Raw genomic sequence first — 23,982 nt, forward strand, 5'->3', positions numbered from 1 at the left:
TGATTTACACTTGAGAGGACATTTTACTTTTTAAAAATTTTGTCAAATGAATGCAAATTCTTAAAAATATCTCTGAACTTGGCAAAAGTCACACTTTAAATGTAATTATGTAAAACCATAATTTACAGAGTACCTCCATTTAACGCTAACTCCACTCTATCCTAATTTTATACTAAAATAGGTAATATCAGAAGATATTAAAGATAAATATACTTCCTTTTATTACAAATAATTATTTAATTGAATTTAAAAGACCTATTACTCTTTTCTACTTCAATGTATTATTAAAGAATAATACACAAAGAAAAAGTGACCAAGTCATAGCATCCAGCTCAATCTCTATAATAATTGAGTTTATCTGTAAAATCCTATACCTAAATCAAGAAATAAAACATCGCCAGCTTCCCCAAAAGGCCCTTCTGCTTTATTCCTTTCCAGTTATTAATATTCCCAAGGAAACAATTATCTTTGCTTTAGAAGCACCATAGAACAGCTTTGTCAATTATTGTACTTTATATAAGTGGACTCATATTAATAGTATATATCCATTTGTGTTTGGCTCATGCATTAAGCATTATACTTGTGCAGTTTGTATACAGCTTTGTGCAGCTAGCTATAGATCATACATTTTCACTACTCTATAATTTTCCCCATTAAGAATAAACAATGATTTGTTTATGCATTCTATATTTGTTGGACATTTGTGTAGTTTATTGGTTTGGGCTATTGTAACAGTACTACTCCAAACATTCTAGTACATATCTTTCAGGGAACATATGTAAGCATATCTACCCGATATATACTTAGAGGTGGAATTGGAATTACAGTTATTCATTCATATATTCAACTTTAGTAGATACTAAAGTTTCATAAGCAGTTGTGCCAATTTATATTCTCACTAACAGTATTATTAGAGCTCTAGTCTCCATATCCACACCAATACTATTTTCTGTTTAAAAGAGCTATTACTTTTAAACCAGTAATTGAATATTTACTAAAGTTAGCCACTTTAAATTGGCTACTTTTCTAAATGCCACAAGCAATAAAGGTCCAGAGAGCAAAAATGCTTTTATTATACATAATGCCTTTTCAAACTATTATTTCAGAGCTTTCCAAACCCCTGCCCATCACCCAACCAACATAAATTAAAATGATTTTATTTGGACCTAAGAAAGAGAAGTACCATTAGAAATTATGACCTGGCCTTCAAAAACAGAGGGCTAGGACTTCCCTGGTAGCACAGTGGAATGGAATCTGCCTGCCAGCGCAGGGGACACGGGTTCGAAATCTGGTCCAGAAAGATCCCACATCACGCAGAGCAAGTAAGTCTGTGCACCACAACTAACTGAAGACCAAACCCCCAGAGCCCATGTTCCACAACAAGAGAAGCCACCACAATGAGAAGCCTGTGCACCACAACAAAGAGTAGCCCCCACTTGCAGCAACTAGAGAAAGTCCGCACGCAACAAAGACCTAGTGCCTCCAAAAATAAAATAAATATACAAGTAAAGGGTTGAACAGCCTTTATCCCACGTAATATCATATATATACTGCTCTATTAGTCCTTTTATGACTAAATAAAGACATAATCTACTTAATTGACAGAAAAAAGATAATACTATATACATATAGCTTTTCTTTATGGCAGAAGACATAAACGGGTTATCTAAAGAGCAGGTGTGACTCTCCAGTTATGTTTTATTCAGTCTTCAGTGTGGATCTGTGTTCCTTGTTAGGAAAACATCTAAAACCTTCAAAAATCAGGACACTTTACTTAAGCATCTAGAATTCTAACTTTGCTGGAAAAAAAGACTGAGTAAAAGTTGTAAAAGTGTTAGTCACTCAGACATGTCCTACTCTTTGTAACTCCATGGACCACAGACCACCAAGCTCCTTTGTCCATGGAATTCTCCAGGCAAGAATACTGGCATGGGCTGCCATTTCCTTCTTCAGAGCAGCTTCCTGACTCAAAGCCGGGTCTCCTGCATTGCAATCAGATTCTTTACCATCTGGGCCACCAGAGAAGCCTGAGTAACAATAAACCCAATATGAAAAAATAAAAATAAAAACAGCTCCCTTTGCTTGAGGCAGATGCTCTCCAGGGTTTCCCAGGGTCGCCCTTACCCCCTCCTCCTCAGTTATCTGTAACATGAGGTTTGGGCTCAGAGCAGAATTGAGCTCCAACTTGCAATTCGGGGGCTAGCTGAATTCTTAGACCAGGTTCATTTCACTCATTACATTACTTTCCTCACTGTGGGCTTTAAATGCTTACAAAACAAAATACTTAATTTGGAAGAATCCAGCACTTATAACAAGCTATCAAAGACTTAGAGAATTTTAGAAAATGGCTCCAGATTATATAAATTTTTATGACAAATGAAAATGACTACAGATCCATATATATAACATAGGGAAGGACCTGACTTACAGGCCAAGTAAGACAATGGGACACTGGTTCTGAGTATCTTTCCTCAGATGGAAGTTCCTCCTCTACTTTTAAGCATTATAAAATTCTAAATTGCTCAATGGTCTCATTCAAAATATCTGTACAAATAAAAGTTTGGTTCAGTAAGAAGGGGAAGGTTATGACCCAAGACAAACTGCCATCCCAGATTAAAGCATATTATCACCCCAAGCATCGAAGTGCCTTCACAGAATGTTATGCATCTTTCTGATATTTTGTCTGTAAGACAAAAGTGAACAACAGATCATAATATTAAAAGGTAATCCATATGGTAAAAACATACCCAAGTAGGATAAATAAGATATCTGGCTAATTAGTAAAATGAATGTCACTGTCCTTAATATTTAGTTTAAATGATAAAGCATCACAACTCTTGAAACAGTTCAGTGAGATAAACCATCATAATTTTGTTTTGTTGCTATTTTGTTTCCATTTCTCTTCTGAAAAGCATGAAGGAGAAAGTTTCTAAAAAGCAATTTCTATAAGTGAATTAGAGGTCAGCCAAACATAACTCTACAGAAACAGTGTTTGAAGGACACAATGTGATGTTAACTTGAAGTAATGTGATGTTTACTTAAGGAGCTGAGAAATCGCTGCTGGGCTGCTGTGAAGCCTTTAGAGGCAAGTTCAATGTCAACCAAGGTGAGAGGTGAAGCATAAAGCTCACCAACAAAAGCCAAGATTTGACCAGCAAGTTTTTGTTAAAATCATTACAGAAGAGAGCCGAGCAGTCACGGCCAGGTCTCTCACTGACTATGAATCTCCTCTGGCCTCACCCAGGTATACAGACAACTACTCCCTATACACATCATCTTCATAGCAACTTCCTTAGTGCCCATTTCTTCTAACCCACTAGTATCCTGATAGCTGTTTCGTTTGTTGAAAAGAAGTACTTGCATAGGAAAGATTCTATCCACCAATACTATTAAAAACTCAGAGAGCTAAACTAATTCAAAACAGCAGATAATACCACAAAGTACACCACTACATCTCAGAAACACAGAAAATACTTTCTTTCCTTTTCAAGTTCTCTGAATTACACTGAATATACATACTAACTAACAACATAAAAAGTCCTTCTCACAGTTATTTCAGTTCAGTTCAGTTCCTTAGTTGTGTCTGACTTTCTGTGACCCCATGGACTGCATTATGCCAGGCTTCCCTGTCCATCACCAACTTCTGGAGCCTGCTCAAACTCAGGTCCATCAAGTTGGTGATGCCATCCAACCATCTCATCCTCTCTCGTCTCCTTATTTACAGGCAAGGCTTCACAAGCAAGCAGCTTCAATTTGTACCTTCTCTGAACTCTCCTTCGTTAGATCTTACCTGCAGGCCATTTTTCACTGCCCAACCATCATGTGGTTGAAATATCAATAATTGGATAGTTTAACTAAAAACATTATAAAGAAGTTGTGTATGTGGCAGGAAGTCAAAGAACATATCTCAAAAGCAATTTTAAATTACAAGAAGATAGACACCTTTCTTTTTATTCCTTGTGCCAATGCTCAGATTTAATTGGGAGTTGAGTATAAATCACTTTGGTATACATATCAGGCATATTCCAAAAACAGAGAGATAGTTATAATTGTGTGTACCAAAAAGAAAACAAAAACTGAAATCACTGCATGTAGAATGTGAAGATGTCCTTTCTTAAACATCCTTATCCCATTGGGTACCAGGGTTGAGTAGCTGGTACTCCCAAATGAGTAAGTGACCTTGTCCCTCATCCCCTCTAATTCTCACTGTATCCTTCCAGAAGTTAGTTAAATGCTAACATCGAAAATCTTAGTCGTGACTAAAAATTGATCAACAGTTGTATTCTTTTCTTTATTTTTGGCTGTGCCCCCAGAGCACGTGGGATGTTAGTTCCCAGAGCAGGGATTGAACCCACACCCCTCCTGCAGTGGAAGGGCAGAGTTTTAACCACTGGACCTCCAAGGAAGTCTCCAGTTATGTTGATTTTTTAAATTCAATCAAATGGCTGATAAAATACTCATGTAAAAATTTTTTGTAAAGAAATCTAGACTAGTAACAGACACATAAAATTTGTTGTTGTTCAGTAGCTAAGTCATGTCCGACTGCAAGTCCATGAACTGCACGTGAAATACTATAGGTATTTTTCTTAATTAAAAAAAAAAATATCTCTAGCCTCCCTTGATCTCCCTGCTGTCCTAAACCACTTTGTACTTGTTCTTCTCCCACATAATAATTTCGGAGTTTGGCTTTTCATGACAAAAAAAAAAAACATTTCCTGATTAGTTTACAGAGGAGGGTGAAAGCCAAACCCCTGAGACTCTTCAATAATTCCTCCAGCAAAAAGAGCAATATGAAAGTGCAGGCCTCATTGAAAATAGCATACATTAAAACCACCTTTCGTTATGCAAATATTCTTGCATAAATCACTTGTGGAATATTATGAAATAATACCAAAAAAAGAAAAAAAAATGCATTTTGAATAGATCCCCAGGACTACATCATAATACAAATTTGGTCAAGAGGTTTCATTTGGAAGAGAAGAATTAGGGTCCAGTGAGCTACATTCAGCACTGTCTCCATGAGAGACTAATGGACTAATTGGAATAAAATATTTCTCAGATAGCCACTGTCCTTTCTAAATCTAAAAGGGGTTATTCAGCCTTTATTCTAATTTAGTCATCCAGCATATAAGAAATGAAGAGTGACCATAAATACAAGATGGTAGCATTTGTGACACATATTCAGATACGCTGGTAAATGTAAAACAGGGTTTTGTTTTTCTCTGGATTCCTTTCTGAATAATGGAATGATATCATAGATTTCTTCAAACTCTAAGCACAAAGAGAATCTCTGTGAAGGAAGATGAGAGACATTTTCTGATGATTATAAATATAGCTAATTTTTTCCAAAGAGAGAATAATGAATTACATCAAAATTAGATTCATTTTTAATCATGGGTCAAAAATATATTAAAACCATTATTCTTAATGCAAAAACAATTCCTCATTATAAAATTTTCTTTGTGGATTTATAATATAGGTCAAAGTTTCCTTAAAGAAGGAATCACAGAGCACTTTCATGAGGGACGTGAAGACTTTGAAGACATAAACACAAATCCTATCTGAAAACAACAGTTGCAGGCTTGTTCCTTACTATCGATCTTATTCAGTCATTCAATGAATAGTTACTGAGCACCTACAAACTTGGTGGCAACATAATTAGACCCAGTACAATCTAATATGCTTTTCAATCACTGCAAGGTACCTCTTTGCCCCTTCTATTTTCCTCCCTTTGACCCTGATCTTTGAGAAGTAAGAAAAAGAAAACTCAGAAAACATTTAAAAACTGTATCTGTGCTGGTCTAATAGATGGGTTAGGTTAATATATATATACATATATGTGTATATATATATATACACATATACATATATATATATATATATATATGTATTTTCATTACACATACCTGAACACCCTTCCCTCTCTTTCCTTCAGCATTTAAACAAACAAAAGCCTTTGTCCTCCTAAGAACATAAAATTAAAAACAAAAAATAAACTTTCCTTAGACATCACTTTCCCTCCAAAGAGGGGAAAACCTAAGACTTTCATTTTTTGACATTCCCTCACTATCTTACTCTCTTTCCCACTCAACACGACTTTAGTTTCTGAACCATGATTCTCCCAAAGCTACTGATTCTAGGCCTCTAGTGACCCGCTCACCACTGAATCCAAGGGGTACTTTCGGATCCACACTTTGCTCGATGACTCAGTAGCATTTCAATGATGGCTGGCCTTTTCTTTCCTTATATGTGGTCTCTTCTCTAGGTTTTCGGGACACCTCTTCCTTCTCTCTGAACCCTTTTCCTTCCTCAGCTCAAACCTTGAAGATTGGCCTCCCTCAGACCTGCATTCCAATCACTATACGATCTCATCCACTCGCATATGTTAAATTCCCACCTACATGTCATGCCAGTGCCTTCAAAATCTGTATGTCCTTCCTGGACAATTATAATACGCTCAAAACCCACTTACTCAAATAAATACTCAGTGTCTCCATTGGAGGCCTTTCAGAACCCACACAGTCAACCTGCTCAAAACTGGATCCATTTACCTGGGCATCCCTTTCAGCCTTCCTCATTTCAGAAAGGCCACCACAAAGCTGCTCTAGGAAGAAACAAACAAACAGGTAATCAACCTTACTCCTCTCCTGACCCCACCTTATCCTCAGCTTGCTGCTGCTGCTAAGTCGCTTCAGTCGTGTCCAACTCTGTGCGACCCCATAGACGGCAGCCCACCAGGCTCCCCCATCCCTGGGATTCTCCAGGCAAGAACACTGGAGTGGGTTGCCATTTCCTCCTCCAATGCATGCATGCATGCTAAGTAGTTTTAGTCATTTCCGACTCTGTGTGACCCCATAGACAGCAGCCCACCAGGCTCCTCCATCCACAGAATTCTCTAGGTAAGAGTACTGGAGTGGGTTGCCATTTCCTTCTCCATATCCTCAGTTAACTGGTAAAAAATTATTAATTAAGTCAGTAGTGTCTGACTCTTTGCAACCCGTGGACTGTAGCCACCAAGCTCCTCCGTCCATGGGATTCTCCAGGCAAGAATACTGGAGTGGGTTGCCATTTCCTTCTCCAGGGGATCTTCCTGACCCAGGGATCGAACCCAGGTTTCCCACATTGCAGGCAGATGCTTTAACCTCTGCACCACCAGGGAAGCCCATTAATTAACTAACAAATAACTAATAAATAATTATATCCTGTAGAGTCTACAAGATGTAACTGGCTTTTAATCTCAGCTTCTCTGCATCTCCATAACCAGCATCCTACTCTGCCCACAGGAATCTTTTGTTTGGACTAATGAAATAGGCTACAGAAACACTGTTTTATGATGCAAATCTGACCCTGTCATTCTTCAGCTAAAATAAGCTTCTTGGCTTCCTTCTGTCAAAATCCTACACTTGTATACACAATTCTTCATAATCTAGCTGTATGTAGCACTCTACCTTATAAGTTAGCTCTCTGACTCTTTGCTCTCTGGTATCACTACAGTGGACTGACTCATCTCAACACCCAACTTCACACAAACTGCTCCTTACCTGGTAGAATTCTTTCCTTTCCTCCCACCTTTCACTTAAGTACCTCCTGTTTCAGGTCCAATTTTAAAAAGGATTCTCAGGGATGACTTTTTTGAAGTTAAAAAAACTAGTTTTATAATTATGTGTTAGTGTGAATGAGCATAGGATGATTGACATATATTACAAAAGGATATAGTGTGAGATTGCACATTATAAATAAATATTTTTAAATGAAGACCAAATAAAACAAATTAAGTTGATTACCAAGTTTAGATCATTACCTTATCAATGTTATCAAATCACACTGCCAGACACTTCTCAATTTCTGTATTTCTGGATTCATTTATAAGCAACATGAAAGCAGAGATTGACAGAGCTCCTAAGCTTCTCCTTCATAGTTTTGCCGTTATTCCTGCTGCCACAGTTTAGAAATAAAGTTCAGAGACTCCACTCATATACTCCTGCTTTGGTAAGGAGTATAGTTGATTAATAATGGTGTTATAGTTCAGATGTACAGCAAGGTCATTCAGTTATACATATACATGTATGTATTCTTTTTCAAATTCTTTCCCCATTTAGGCTGTTACCAAATATTGAACAGGGTTCCATTAAATTCCTGAATCTCCTCAGGGTCCCTCCCCAAAGAGACAACTAATCACAACTCCCTTTTGAATGAGTATGAAACATACCCACCTAACTTTAACTTGGGAAGCTTAAGCCCCAAACCAAACTCATAGAAAAGTGAGTGACTTACAGTAACACCATGTAGTTTGGTCAAATTTTTACATCAGTTGTTCCCTGCAGCCCTCAGGTAAGCCCATGTCCCCATGGCAGTATACCATTTTCCTGAGGGAAATACGATCCATCCCACCAGACACATACCCCAATCTCCTGTGACTTGGTGAAACATGCTTTATTATGGATGCTTTTTACTCTTTAAATCATTTTTGTCTTCCTATAAGCATCCAGCCAACCTTGATTAATTTCTCTGGAGGTTCTTTTGGGGTTTTTTAGTCCCACATCTTGACAAGCTTCCTTTCTCTTTCTAGCAGTGGTTTTTGCTGCTCTTGTTGGTGTGTTTTGTTTTTGTTTTTGCTATTTTTAATATCATGTAGAAGAATATTTTTAATTAATTCTTAGATGAATGGATTTTTAATTCATACTATTAGATATCTCATAAGTATTTACTGAGCCAAAGTTCTGTGCCAACCACTGTGCTAAGTAAATACTAATAGTGTACAGTGAAGAAACAGGCATCAACCTTTACTCTTCTCTCCTGAAGCTGACAGTGAAGTAGGGGAGACAGATAGGCAGTAAATAAGTAAACATAATGACATAAAATTATATAATTGTAAGCATATCAAAAAAAAAAAGATGAAAAACCACAGAGAAAAAGGGAAGGATACAAAATGAGATAGGGTGTGTGCATGCTCAGTTGCTCAGTCATGTCCTATGTTTTGTGACCCCACACGGACTATAGCCCACCAGGCTCCTCTTGGAAAACAAGAAACCATTAGACAATAAAAGACAAACATTGCAACTGAGTCAGATCAGCCTACAACGCACTGTTTTTTAAAATCTCCTATTCAAGCAAGTTATCTGAATCCCTGGCAATTTACTAAAGATATCATGCTTTGTTAAAAATCACTGGCTCCAAGGGGTTGGGAGACAACTTCTCCATCCTCTCACAGTTGACAATCAACAGCTGGCTCTACTTCCTTCCAGGAGTATTCCATCTGTATGCTACTCTATAAGAAGTCATTTCCAATTACAAAGCACCGGTGAGTATTTCATCCCACATAAAGGAAGTGATTCTGAAAATTTTACAACAGGATTCCTGGGAAGGCACTTAAAGCTAACTAGTTAGCTAGGATAGCAAGGAAAATTCTCTAAACCTGACATTTTGGCAGAATCCTGAAGGATGAGAAAAAGCAGAATCTGGTGGGTGGCTGTGGGGGTGGGGGCAGGTCTACACAGCAGGAACAGCGTATGCAAAGGCTCTGATTTGCAGACAGTGTTTGACATGTTCTCACGTCAAAGCAGAGTGACATGTTCCTCCAAAACAGATTTGCAGGAGATGAGTGAGATGGTAAGTGGAGTGGCCCATCGGGGAACTATTGCTAAAGTCCAGAAGAAAAATGGTGGAATATTCCTACTCCACCCATGCCACCTTCCAGTGGCAATGGAGAAAAGAACAGAAGTGGAAAGCCTCAAGATAGAATTTGCACATAGAGATACCGGGCTTTGCTGATAGATTTGAACATAATTATGCACATTTACCAGAATATCTGATGATTAATAATCTACATAAACATATAGTCATGATTTAACTTTCACTGTGATTTTAATGGGAATAATTAGTTGGATGGATGATACTAATTTAAAGCAAAAAATAGTTTAAAGAAAATATTGAAAATACATCCATAATGAAGTTGCTTTTGAAGGAACACTAACCAATTTTTCAGTTGAATAAGCCCTTTATTGTCATTAGCAACATATTAAGAGTTTAGTCTATGTCTCTTAAAAAGAAGTTGAGTATAATAGGAATATTATTTTTGTCATGGCCAATGTACCTTTTACTATTTTTTTAAAAGAAATGCTGTGGAGTGTGTTAGCTACACATGTCATCGGCCCCATATGTGATCCCATTCCTCAGGAAAAAAAAAAAAAAAAGGCACTCTCTTTTTTTTTTTTTTTTTCCCTGACATATTCCTCTCCCATACTTGTAGCCTGGGTGTGAACTCAGCCCATGTCTGGCTCTGTACATGATCTTTGTGGCCCCAAGACAGAATTGTACAGGGATGGGTATGTACCCGAATCAGGCCTTCTCTGGGTTTCTTTGAATTGCTTACAGAGGGTAGTTATCCCTTTCTAATGGAGAACTGGAGCTGTTAGAATGGAGGACACCTGAGTACAGTTCCTAAGCCCAGCAATAAATCAGAGCAGAGTCAATTAGAAGATGATACAAAAGGAGGAGAGGAAAACAGATTCTAAGCAAACCAGTTTAAATTAGTCTGAGTTGAGTTCATTTTGCTAAACTGAGAGTCCTAATTACATAAAGGGATATACACTGAATAAAGGGAACCCAAAAGATACAGGGTGAAGAGTTTTAAAGAATGAAACTAGAAAAAAAAGAATGAAACTGAAGATTAGAAAGATCAAAAAGCCAAGCATAGAATGTGGGAATTTTGTCCATTTGTTGTATTTTTAAGAGTAGAATTGTATGTATTTATTTTTATGTAACTCTAATATGCCCACGGTAAAATTTCAAACAAAGTGGGTATGTTTTTCTGTGTGTGTGTGTGCAAGTGTGTGTATGTATTTAAGATTGCATATAGATGGAAGGATATTCAAGAAACTGTTAACAGTGCTTACCTCTGGAATAGGCAAGAATAAATAGGGATAGGAGTAGGAGAAAGAACTATAGGATATGTTAGGAATTTACCAAGGAGAAAGGAAGACAGATCTGAAATAACATATTCAAAAGCAGTGGTGTGGAAATATAGAGCTGATATATTCAAATGCTTCAACAAATTATGATATGAAATTATTATTATTGAAGACAACTATGGGTCTAGGGAGAATAACGTATGTGGACAGTATGTCTTGTGAAAGTCTGTTTAGCACAATGAGTAAGATACATATTGGGAGAGAACATGAAAGGCTAAGGACAATCTGCTTATCTGAACAAGAGAAAGGGCAGATGGTAAAAAATCATGCTCTATAAGAATCTCATATAAATCTGAATCAGCTCCAATCTGCTGGACTTTGGAATCCAAAATTTGTAACTTATTCATATATGGATATTTCATTTCAATTATTGAAGTTTAGTTAAGGATCGTCTGTTGGGAATGGCAGTGAAATAAAGAGAAGTGTATATTTCCTGAGAGTAAGGACTATGGAAATGGGGAAGACAGAGCAGAAAAAAAGAAAGTGAGCCCCGCATACTCCTCAGATCCTTAAAGAGAACAGGAAGCAGACAGGAGCCACAGTGATTTTAGTACTTCAAGCCAACACTCACCACTGTGCTCTTCTCTTTACCTTTTGGAGGCCTTTTCCATGTGGACTTTCCTCTTCTTCCTCCACACATTCTGCATGGGCAAATCTGGCTAACTCTGGGCTTCTTCAATTAGCAGTTATATCTCAAAAACAACCAAGTATGTGCCTGTGTGTGTGTGTGTGTGTGTGCATGCGTGCACATATTCAACTCTCATTTCTATCCTAAGTGTCAGGTCCATATTTTTTACCTAGAGCTGTCTCTCAAGGTGACTTAAGCCACTGTCATCCATCATATTCACAAGTGACTCATTATTCTCCATTCCTAAGACCTATACCTTCTGATTCCCAAAGCATCGCCATTCATCTAATTATTCCAAACTAGAAATCTCTGAATTGCCTTCAAAAATTCATTGCTCTAGATTCAACTCCAAAGGTGATGCTGTTGTTGTTCAGACAATATGTTGTGTCTGACTCTTTGCAACCCCATGAACTACAGCATACCAGGCTCTGAAACTTTTATCAATCTCTTCAGAGATTGTACTCTTTCTGGGTACCACCACAGTTCTTATAAATGTCTTTATTAAAGCATGTACAACACTGTATTGCATGGTTTTATACATTTGAAGTTCCTTGACATTAGATTGGCAGTTTCTAGAGGGCCAGAGATTTATCTAATGCATTTTTCAAAACCCAGAATCTAGTACGGCATCTATCATATAAGTAAAAGCTCAACTATTACTCATTGAATTTATTTATACCACTTGATTCCATTTCTCTAAAAGTAATCCTTTTATATTAAAATGCATTGCTAAACTAACATTTTAAACATGCAGCATTAACTTTAATATATTTATAATCTCACTGTAAGAATATGCAGAAGATGAAAATGTACAACATAAGTGAATATCAGGTGGATGATTTTAGATCAGCAGCTGCCATTATTTATACTTTAAGAATTATGAACTATGTGAGTAATGGCATATAGGATAAATTCATGTGTAGGATATGTGCGAAAAAGAGAGAGAGACTGTGTGGTACACATCTGTGTTATTAAAACTGTGTCTATGTTTAAAACAAGCACTTTCAGACTTCACAGGATCACTGGGACAAATCCTCTACAGCCACATTTTGTCTACACTGAACTAGATTCTCAGCATTTTTTCTTCCCTTTACCCCGTCTCATGTCAGAGGCTAATTCAGACTCAATCAAGTCCTAAAAGACTCAGGGAGCATGACCACAGCTTTGTTATCATTTCGTTAATAATTTAAGAGAGGCTGTTTGCTCTACCATGCTATTGAGTTCCCTCCCCATTCCTGGCCCTCTTCAACACCTAATACATAGTAAAAATTTACTTAGTTCAATTCGGTTACATTCAGCCAAGATGTATTGATCACACATGCACCAAAGAATTCTGCTATGGGTTGGGATACAGAAATGATAGATTCAGACAACAGCCATTTTCAAGTAGCTTTCAATTAAGCAAACTAAAATGTTCAGGATAAAAATGTTTGACCTCTAATCTCATCACGCATACCTAGTGTGCAATCCAATAAGCAAATCCTTCAGCCATAGAGCAAAGCTTCCAACACAATGATTGATCTGTTTTTTAAGGTGTAATGCCTTTTATAAAAACAAAAACAATGATTGTCTTACACTTTAGAGAAATAATTATATGTATGACTTTTTTAAAAATTGCATCTTTCACATCCTGTTCTGGAAGTTAGTACCAAAATAAATGTCCATCAGGGCTTACAGAAAGAGGAAAACAAGGAAAAGGAAAGGAGGGTTCTTAAGGTTAAGTTACTCAGAAATACCTATATACTTGGGCTGCGATCCTGAAAAGTAGTCTTAGGAAGCCAAATTTATACAGAAATAATTTTCATTTTCTTTTTTGTTATATGCTGTGAAGTGATCAACACCATAACCTTTATCATCATCCATCACCCATACACATTTTTTTCCTGTGATGAGAATTTTTAAGATTTACTCTCTTAGCAACTTTCAAATATCCAGTACAGCATTGTCAACTCTATACATAGTTAACGAAATTATGTGAAAGGTTATACAAAATATTTTGCTTTGAGAGCATTTTAAACATCCTCACACATAAAAACTTACTTCCAATATTTTAATTCTAGTTTTAAAATCAAAACAAGTTTTAAAACCAACAACAGCAATATGATCACAGCAGAATGACGATGCGAAAAGTTACAAAATCCATACAATAAATTTGAAATCCTGATGTTTAAAAAACTAGGATCAGACACTTCAAAGATGAGGACAAGAATAAAGAAAAGCTAGACTTCTGTATTGCTCGTGCGCCCATCACTGCACTTCCCCGAAATGTCCATCACTATCAAAAAAAACTGGCCACCGGATAAGTCCACGATGTTAGGAGAAAAGAATACTTGCAGATGAAAATAAAATCAATGAGCTTTGGGGTCCTATAAAACACGATAGTATGCTATGTGATACTATAAATGTAATAGCTCTTTAGTATTTCTAATACCACAATAAAAGATAAAAATAGACAACACTGGTTGGCCTATTGGCTTTTTGCTTTGAAAACAAGGAAAATCAGATGCAGAAGTGCAGAAAGTTACTGATGAGATTCTGGGTCTTGCTACTGTGAGCAAGTAGATCACTCAGGACAAGACACTCCCTGGAGAAAGAGTCACACACACAGCTTTAAAAAGTCATGAAGAAAGTTCAGAGTGGTTTCCTTTCATCCAGAGTGATCATTTTATGAACTATGCTACTGCCCCAGACCTTATCTAAATGTCAAAATTATCTGGAACATCCTCTACATTTGAGAAAAATAAAGAAGAGAGGACTTTGGTGTGAGATGGTTGTGGGGGGCGGGGTGTGTGGAACGGATGGGGAAGTGCCTTCCCCTTTTAAGAGCAGCATCAATTAAACCCATGGGAGGCGGGTACAGTTTACTAGTTAATTAGTCCAGGGATGAGCTGCTTTCATCTGTAATTCAGAACAGGAACACCTGGTGTGCGGCTCTTCAAAGCACAAGGAGGGGGGAACAGGGAAGCCAAACAATGCAACAGAGGTCACAACAGAAAGCAATAGCACTAGAACAAAAACTGTTTCTCTCTGACCTTCACCCTGCTGTAACTAAATGAGATTCCTGAGGGCCCCCTCCCCTAAGGTCCTCGGAGAACAAACAGCTCTGGGCCCACTCAGGGAGTTCTAAAAAGACCTGGTGATAACTAATTGTTTTATAACCCAATTAAAAAGAAAACAGAGCACCAGAGAAATGCAAATACGGATATAATGATTATAATCACATTCTGATATATAGCCCACACCAGAAATATTGACATGCTCTCTCTCTGTGGTATGACCAGGGCTGCCCAGGTAACATTCAACAAAATTAGGAAAGGAGGCTTCTACTTTAGGACAAATTACCTTGTTCTCTTGAATCTGAAATGGAGCCCTTGGCTAATGGAACACCTTTCGTTGTGAATTCTAAAATGGTGAGGTCATTTTTTTTTTTTTGGATTGTTGCTTCTAAACAATCTGGCTGCAGACAGGTTGATAAATGCAGGTGACGAAACATTAATGTTTAAATTGAGCCAAATAATATATGATTTCAACTGTGGTATCCAAGTAAAGAAAAAATAATAAATTTTTAGGGATTTTATTAGTGGGTTTATTCAAAAGGAATGAGGGAAAGTATCCTGGAATGGATGGAATCTGGTACTTTTTAAAAATCACCACCATGAGAAATTCTACAACACAGAATACTGTGTCTAAAGACATGAAAAAGCCCGCCATAAAGAGTTTTAACCTAATTTTGAAGATTGCAGGATCAGAGGAAAATGGCTTAACAATTTCTAACATTTATTCTACTTGTTTCTGCTCTAGGGAAAACTTTAATAAAAAAAAAAGTATCTCGTATCCTCTTTTTCTTGTGTGTGTGTTGGAGTGGGTGTAAATGTGTTTTTATTTACACCACACACCCACAAACACTTACACATAACAAAAGCGGGCTTCTGATCCATTAAACTAAAGGCATTTGAGAGGCAGGGAGGTGGACAAGAATGTGAAGAAATTGTGAAAATGTTCTTAGCACATTTCTACAGCTCCATATCTATAATTAAAGACTAAACAATGAGCCAGAAAATGGAGAGTAGAATAAAAATACAGAATTATCTGGTGGTACAAGGAAAAGAAAGTTGTTCAAAGGAAAAGTAGAAATAAGTGTCAATTCACTTGAGACACGTGGCTCATATGTGACTTGAGACAGGTAGCGCTAAAGCTAAAGAACCCTGTTTGATCCCAGGGTCGCAAAGATCCCTTGGAAGAGGGAATGGCAACCCACTCCAGTATTCTTGTCTGGAGAATCCCACGGACAGAGGAGCCTGGTGGGCTACAGACCATAGCATCACTAAGAGTCAGACACACCTGAAGTGAGTCAGCATATGCGTGTATGAAGATTCAATTTTAAACCACTGAGCACAGGGAAAGTAATATCCTCCCAACCATTCAACAATTTTAGTTTCAGGTTCCAATTAAGTCATAATCCAAAAAAGTAAGAGCAATTTTTCTCTGTATTTTAAAAATTCACTTATTTATTAATAAATGTCAAAATCTGTCCTGAACAGAAACAAGGAAAATGAACTGAGGCTGAAAAGGAGAAAATGCAGCCCTGCCCTATGTCAGGCTTGGAGGACAGACACAGAAAAAGCCAAACACTAAAAACAGAAGACACTGTTTCTTCCAAGACCATGTAGGACCTCTCTCATCAATGTCATCCCAGCCCTATTTGGTATTTTCATTCTTACTAGGAATACCCAATTGCAGCTGACCTGCACTTGTCTAAACTATGACAGCATCCAATCCCGAGTTAATTTCTACTTCAAATCCCACTTAAGAAATACCAACTGACCTTCCTTCCCTTAGGTTCTCCTGAGAACCCTTTAACAGGAACCCCACCTCAAAAGTTGCTCCCTCCTAACTCTTGTCAATCCAGTTCCATGGTTCTTGGAAATCTCCCTTACTACAAGTCAATATTTCTGATTTTGTCAGACGACAGGCTTGTTCTTGGTGGTTTTCAGCTGGTTAGGTTTTTTAATACATTCAGTAAGCAATTCCATGGACAGAGGAGCCTGATGGGCTACAGTCCATGGAGGAGCAAAGAGTTGGTCACAACTGAGCAACTGATGCTTTTACATTTTTTTTTTTTTTACAAGCAATTATTGGGCTTCCAGAGAAGGCAATGGCACGCCACTCCAGTACTCTTGCCTGGAAAATCCCATGGACAGAGGAGCCTGGTGGGCTGCAGTCCATGGAGTCACACAGAGTCGGACACAACTGCAGCGACTTAGCAGCAGCAGCAGCATTGAGCTTCTAGTCTGTGGGATACACTACTGTTCTGGGGAAGATAAATGAACATAAGACACATTCTTTGCTTTCCTAAGGACCTACTACCTTAGAGAGACAAGACATATGTAAAATAATGTAAATAAATACCACATATAATGATTACAATTCCCAATTCACAAGAATGATAGTATTAAAGAATGTGCTAACCATCAGACAGCTGCATTCATCTCCCATGCTAGTAAGATCAGGCTTAAAATCTTGCATGTTAGACTTCAACATTATGTGAACTGAGAACTATCAGATGTAGAAGCTGGGTTTAGAAAAGGAAGAGGAACCAGAGATCAAATGGCCAACATTCGCTGATCATAGAGAAAGCAAGGGAATTCCAGAAAAACTTCTACCACTATTTCGACAACTACACTAAAATTTTTGACTGTGTGGATCATAACAAATTGTGGAAAGCTCTTAAAGAGATGGGAATACCAAACCATCTTACCTGTCTCCTGAAAAACCTGTGTACAGGTTAAGAAGCAACAGTTAGAACCCTGTTTGGAACAACTGATTGGTTCAAGATTGAGAAAAGCCTAAGACAGGGCTGTCTGCTGTCACCCTGTTTGTTTAACCTATATGCTGAGCACATTATGAGAAATGCCAAACTGGATGACTTATAAGCTGGAATCAAGATAGGAGGGAGAAACATCAACAAACTCAGATATACAGATGATACCACTCTAATGGCAGAAAGCAAAGAGGAACTAAAGAGCCTCTTGCAAAGGGCGAAGGAGAAGAGTGAAAGAGCCAGTTTAAACTCAGTTTTAAAAAAACTAAAATCACGGCATCCGGCCCCATTACTTCATGTCAAATAGAAGGGGAAAAGGTGGAAGTAGTGACAGATTTCCTCTTCTTGGGATCTAAAATCACTGCAGATGGTGACTACAACCATGGAATCAGAAGACAATTGCTTCTTGGTAGGCAGGAAAGCTATGACAAACCTAGACAGTGTGCTAGAAAGTAGAGATATTTCTCTGCTGACAAAGGTCCACATATATAGTCAAGGCCACGGTCTTCCCAGTGGTCGTGTACGGTTGTGAGAACTGGACCATAAAGAAGGCAGAATGCCGAAGAATTTATGCCTTTGAACTGTGATGCTAGAGGAGACTTCTGAAAGTCCCTTGAACACTATGGGGATCAAACCAGTCAATCTTAAGGGAAATCAACCCTGAATACTCGTTGAAAGGACTGATGCCGAAGCTGAAGCTCCAGTATTGGGGTCATCTGATGTGAACTTACTGGAAAAGTCCCTGATGCTGGGAAAGACTGAGGGCAGAAGGAGAAGAAGGAGAAGTCAGAGGATGAGATGGCTGGATAGCATCACCAATGCAATGGACATGAACTTGGGCAAACTTTGGGAGATGGTGTGAGAAAGGGAGGCCTGGCGAGCCACAGTCCAAGGGGTCACAAAAGAGTCAGGCATGACTGGGCGACTAAACGACAATAATAGTGATTACAACAGGAAAGGTACCAAGTGCTCTGGAGGACAGAGGATGACTATCATGATGGGATCCATGGGTACATAGAGAGAAAGTAGCCTGTGGCCTGGTTAAAAGAGATTTCATGAGGACTCAGGGCAAGCAGTACCAGTGGAGGAGAAAGCAGGAACCAATGCACAGAGACCCGGAAGACCTGCATGTATTCAGGGAATGGCAACCTAGTTTAGCTGGGACACAAAGTTCATGCTTGAAATTACTGGGAAGTCAGCCGGAAATATGAAACTAAATCACTTTTCTGTAGATGATATGGAACCACTAATGGAATAGGAAATGGCAACTCACTTTAGTATTCTTGCTTGGAAAATTCCTTGGATAGAGGAGCCTGGTGGGCTACAGTCCATGGGCCTGCAGAGTTGGACATGATTGAGCATGCACACACACACGGAACCACTAAGGCTTCTGAACGAGGCGACAGCTCCATCACAGGTATACTTCAGGGTGATTTAACCAACAGGAGTTATGAGAGACTGGAACGTGTTATAGAAACTATGCGATTCATGCCACTTGTTAAAATAGTAAGGCAGATTTTATTCGAAGGAACTTCGAAAGAATAGGGACTACAATACTACAATGGGATTTTGCAGTACAGGAGAGAGATTAGACTCAACATTGAATATGAAAAGGAAAAGTGGGAATGTATAGCCAAGGGAGTAGAGTGGGGGTCAGTGAACGGAAATTACTGAGAGGAAACATCAGGGATAAGAAGGGGTTTCTGGCAAGATCAACCATATAGGATTCTCACAAGGTGACCAGACATCCCCTGGGGAATTGTGGAAGCTGAGGAACCTGATCATGGAAGGTGAGCTGATATTGAGGAGGGAGGGGTTCTGGCTAAATTGACTTAGTGAGATTCATGCTAACGCTGGACAGGGCAAAGGCAGAGACGGAAGCCCAAAAGGCATAGCTTAGTGGAGAATAGAGTTCAGAGAAGCCTGACAACAGTTTGCCTAAGGAGAGACAGTTGGAAGACAGAAGGTTAATATATACAGTCCCAATAGGAGCAAGGTGGCGTTAGTGGTAACAGGTGAGGAAAGTGAGTGTAAATTGCTCAGTCATGTCCGACTCTTTGCCTGCCAACGCAGGAGACATAAGAAATGTGGGTTCAATCCTGGGTCAGGAAGATCCCCTGGAGGAGGGCACAGCAATCCACTCCTGTATTCTTGCCTGGAGAATTCCATGGATACAGGAGCCTGGCTACAGTCCACAGGGTCGCAAAGAGTCAGACACGACTGAAACAACTTAACACAAGTTGGGAGTTAACCAGGGTTTGAAGTAAGATGGTGAAAACAGGACTGGAAAGGAAAGAAGCATCTAAGAAACACATTAAAGGCAAAATAATATTAGTCAGTGGTGATGGATGGGATAACAGGAGAGAGAGAAATCAAGGAGGACTGAGGTGTGAAGCCCTTAAAAGAAGTGGGGAAATCAGATGGGGGACCATGGAAAGGAGGGGAGGAGAGTCCTGGGTGGACACTCCCTTTCAGTCCAATCTACAGAGGTCCAAATTCCCATTTCTTCTCTGTTCTGTATTAGTAGTTACCCTGGAGAGAGAGTGAGCAACAGTTTCCACTAAAAGAAGTGAATAACTTACAGTAAACTGTTGGGTTTAAGTTGCACTTTCAATGATTACTGGCTATGTGACCTTGGCAATTAGCAACCACTCCTCCGTGCAAAGAGGGTTATAATGGTGCCTATCTTAGGTGCAGTGAATGACTAAATTAAATGAATGGGGGCAGTGGAGTGCCTGACCAAGCGCTTCTAGTTTTTAAGTGAAATTCAGCCCCTCACGGCAGTAGGGCTGGGGGTGGCGAAGCAGTTCTGACTGATCAAGGGCTCTTCCTGGCCCCTTTCAAGCATATCCCAAGGGGAGGACTTGCTATGCCTATTTTTTTTAGAAGAGGCTTTACCGTCAAAGTTCCACTTTGGAAAAGACCCTTGCTTCTACTTTTCAAGTTGTTTTTTGTTTGTCTGGGGTTGTTTCTAAATGTGGATCTTATCTGATGCATTCAGATGGATTGAGGATCTTTAATATACCTCAAATAAACTAGTTTTAATAAGTCTATTATGCTATATAAATCTTTTTAGATCTTTTTTCACTGGAAGTCTTATGCTATACTTCAAAAATACCATTTACTCCTAAATGGGGCTAATCAAGGTCCAGAATTTAAAGTATCTGGGTTTTATAAGAACAGATAAGAATGAAGTATACTATTTGCATTTCAAGGGGATTGTCTAGGTTTCAAAACCCAACCTCTTTTATGGGTCTGTAGTGCATGGGAAAAACTGTTAATTTATTAAACACCAAAATAAGTACAGTCACTGACAACTATAGGTGGCCTCTGTGGTCTAGTAAAATAAAATAACATGTCTTTTGCCAGTCACCTCCTCTCCCGAAATTCTGCTATAGGGTGGAGGAGAGCCTGGAGGAGTCTGTATTCAAGCTCCCTTCAGTGAGTCTCATACTCTGTTCTAGAACTTTTTAACATTAACCTCGACACACTATCATGCATACATTTCCAACCTGCGGAAGTCATGTTTCTTGATCTTCCATCACAATGTGAGAATACGTGAGAGCTGACCTGTAAGAATCAGTGACAAGGGAATATGTGCAGCCCAGAGTTGTCTTCATCCAGGATCCTGATGTTGTTTGTACCTTTTAACCAGATAAAATCAGATACACCACAGCTGGTAAGGTGCAGCATCTCTTAGAACAGAGGGGTCCACTGTTGAGGGGTTTTGAATGGAAACTAAAAACAAACTGGTAGCTAATGGCACTTGTAAGAAACAAGTGCACAGCAGAAAGCAATTCCCTGGTTAGAACTCTAGCCTTCATAAGCACAGGCATCATTGCTATTTTGGAGGCCACTGGTAGGTAGAACTCTGCTTCACATCTCATTGTTCAAGATAAACTTTTAACAAAACCTTGCCACTTAAAACAATGTCAAAGTTTCAGTACACCAACTGAGAAAACAGAAGCACGTCACTTGTTTATCCTTGTGTTTCGTAGCAGAAGCACCAAAGCAAAAAAGGAAATGTGCTTGCTTTTGACAATTGAATTTTTCTCATGTTCATCTGCTAACACTTTCTTACATTGTAAGTTTGCATTTATTTTGCAAGGACTATATTGATCCTACACACAGAGATGACACCACTCCCCTCCAGGCTGGCCTGTCAATCAGCATACCATCTCTTCACATACAACATGTTCCATATTTTCTTTGCTAACATAGCCAGTGGTGTTTGGGTTTAGTTGTGCATTAAATTAATCCTACATTTTCATGAACACTTAAGTATTAAATCTAAAGATTAGATGGAGAATGGGCATTTATAATCAAAACCCAACCTTTGTAGATAGTGAGGGGTCAGGATGGGAAAACATGGTCATGGGACAGGTAAGAAAACACACAGTTTCATTTTAAACATATTTACTCTTAAAAATACTAGTCTAAAATTCTCCTCATATAAGATGACCTTCTGTTTTCAGTACATGCAGGTGAAGGAGCAGATAATAATAGATACACTTAAGAGACATAAAAATTTATCCCATAAATTGCAGCTATGTACAGGATGCTCTGAGAGATATTTCCCATGTTTAAAAAATTGCTGTAGATGTTTCAGCTATTGGAACTGTGTGTGTCCCAGGCAACATAATAGATTATACCTCGACTCCTTAAAGAGCACCCTGATAATATGCAAGGCTAAAATGTCAGAAGCTATTAGAAACTCTCAGATGCACAATATATCTCCATTCCTGAGTTTTCCCCTTACACTGCGAAACACCAGACAACAGGCATGCAAACTGCTCAGCTGCAACTGTTCCAAGTCGAATAATTACAACTTGTCAGAAAGAATTAATTTTCCCATTTCTCATAAAGATGTGTAAAAATTACCATGTTATTATACACTGACACTCTCTGGAGGCAGACACAAAATTTAATTTTGAATTCTTTCCGCATATTAAATTAAATCCATAAATAAGAGTTTAGGCATTCACTCGGAAGCATATGTTCATTGGGAGCGAAAGCCAACACGAGCCCGGCTGTAATGGCTGTTGTAATGTTTTAATAGCTCGCTTCTTCTAAGCACCAATAAATTTACATGATCATAACAGTCGTGGGCATACAAGAAGCCCATTACTGTCTGGGCACAGGCAGCAGCGTTAACAGGATGGAAAAATGGAAAAAGGAAAAAAACTCTTAAATAAAATTAGGCAACTGCACTTGTCAGCTGCTCCATGATTGAATTTTTAATATTGTGGTCAATTGGTCAAAACAAATAATGGGATAAAATATTTTAATGTATTTAGAACCTGTTTCTGTGGTTAGCCCACAAAACAGTTTTTTGTTTGTTGGTTTTTCAAATAAATAAATAAATAAACCATTTCAATCTTGCTGTTTTGAGCAATTTTATATTTAAAGATACATACTGTAATTTTTAATCTTTTGGAGGACATTTGCTCTCTATATGCTCATATTTGAAGTCGGAGCATTTCAAATTCAGCTCAAAGGGTGATTCTTTTTAGCCATGGGAGTGCCTTAGGGACACAGCTTAGGGTGTTAAGAAATGAGCTCTCAGGCAAGCTTTGTGGGACACAAGAGTTCACTGCCTGCCCTCTGCCTGGATCAAAAAATCCTTTCCTTTCTAGACACAAATGAATACATGTTCCATAATTAGAATCCAAATTGAAAAGAAAACACCACAGCCTCAGACCATTCTTGAGGTGGTGTAGCTTCCATGTATTAGGGTTTGTTGGATAAACAGCTTACTTTCAGACTTCTATAAGCAAATTCACCCTGGCTGTGAAAACAAAACACAGAAAAACCTGTACCACATTTAATGTCACTTAAGTGTTTTTCAAGGATAAAGAGTCCAAAGTAATGGATGGTCTTACAGTACAGGTCAGTGCTGGCTGGTTGGCATTTCTGATCCTAACCATACAGATAATGTCACTGATGGGAAGTTATACGGGTGGCAAAGGGGTGGGCGTGTGAAGTGGAGAACTAAAGAAGGAGTGATGTTCAGAAAAAGAAAAGGTTTTGTTAAGAAGGATATGTGAATGGGCCAAGGTTTTTTCCATGAAAGGATGATGAGTAATGCATGCCTAGAGAAGTCATAAGAATTAAGAATGTAAATTAGGAAAAAAAATAATTTTCAAAAAATGGCATGTAGAATTGATCATATTCACCCTCACAGATAAAGACTATAATCCTGTAGGTAACATTTATCCCAATGATGTCTTAATTGAAAAACCAATGCCACTTGAATACATTTTTATAGCTCAGCTTTGAATCAAGAGATGTCTTATACATATTCAGGTTATCAAAAAAAGTTACTAGTTTGAGAGTTCTCTATTTGGGACAAAAGATCAAACCTAGTAGCTTGCTGTATGAAGACAGATAACACATTCTTCCTCCTTAACAAAAGATCTTAAAAATCTCTTCAACAATATATGTACTCACTCCTAAGTAGTATATCATTCATTGCTAGCATTGAATAGAAAGTAAAAATAAATCTTCTACTTTTCCAAAGCATGCACAAATGTAACCAAAATTTATTTTTTAAATACTAAGGT

The 23,982-nt window shown here is 38.3% G+C and overlaps 1 protein-coding gene across 2 annotated transcripts in view; it reads right to left on the minus strand.

Annotated features, from left to right (window-relative positions):
• The window catches only part of SOX5 (SRY-box transcription factor 5), a 1,158,063-nt gene that overhangs the window by 650,415 nt on the left and 483,666 nt on the right, over nt 1-23,982 (minus strand). The window lies entirely within an intron of this gene.

The sequence above is a fragment of the Oryx dammah genome, unplaced genomic scaffold (genome assembly GCF_014754425.2).
Source record: "Oryx dammah isolate SB20612 unplaced genomic scaffold, SCBI_Odam_1.1 HiC_scaffold_29, whole genome shotgun sequence".
In the NCBI taxonomy this organism is placed as follows: Eukaryota; Metazoa; Chordata; class Mammalia; order Artiodactyla; family Bovidae; genus Oryx; species Oryx dammah.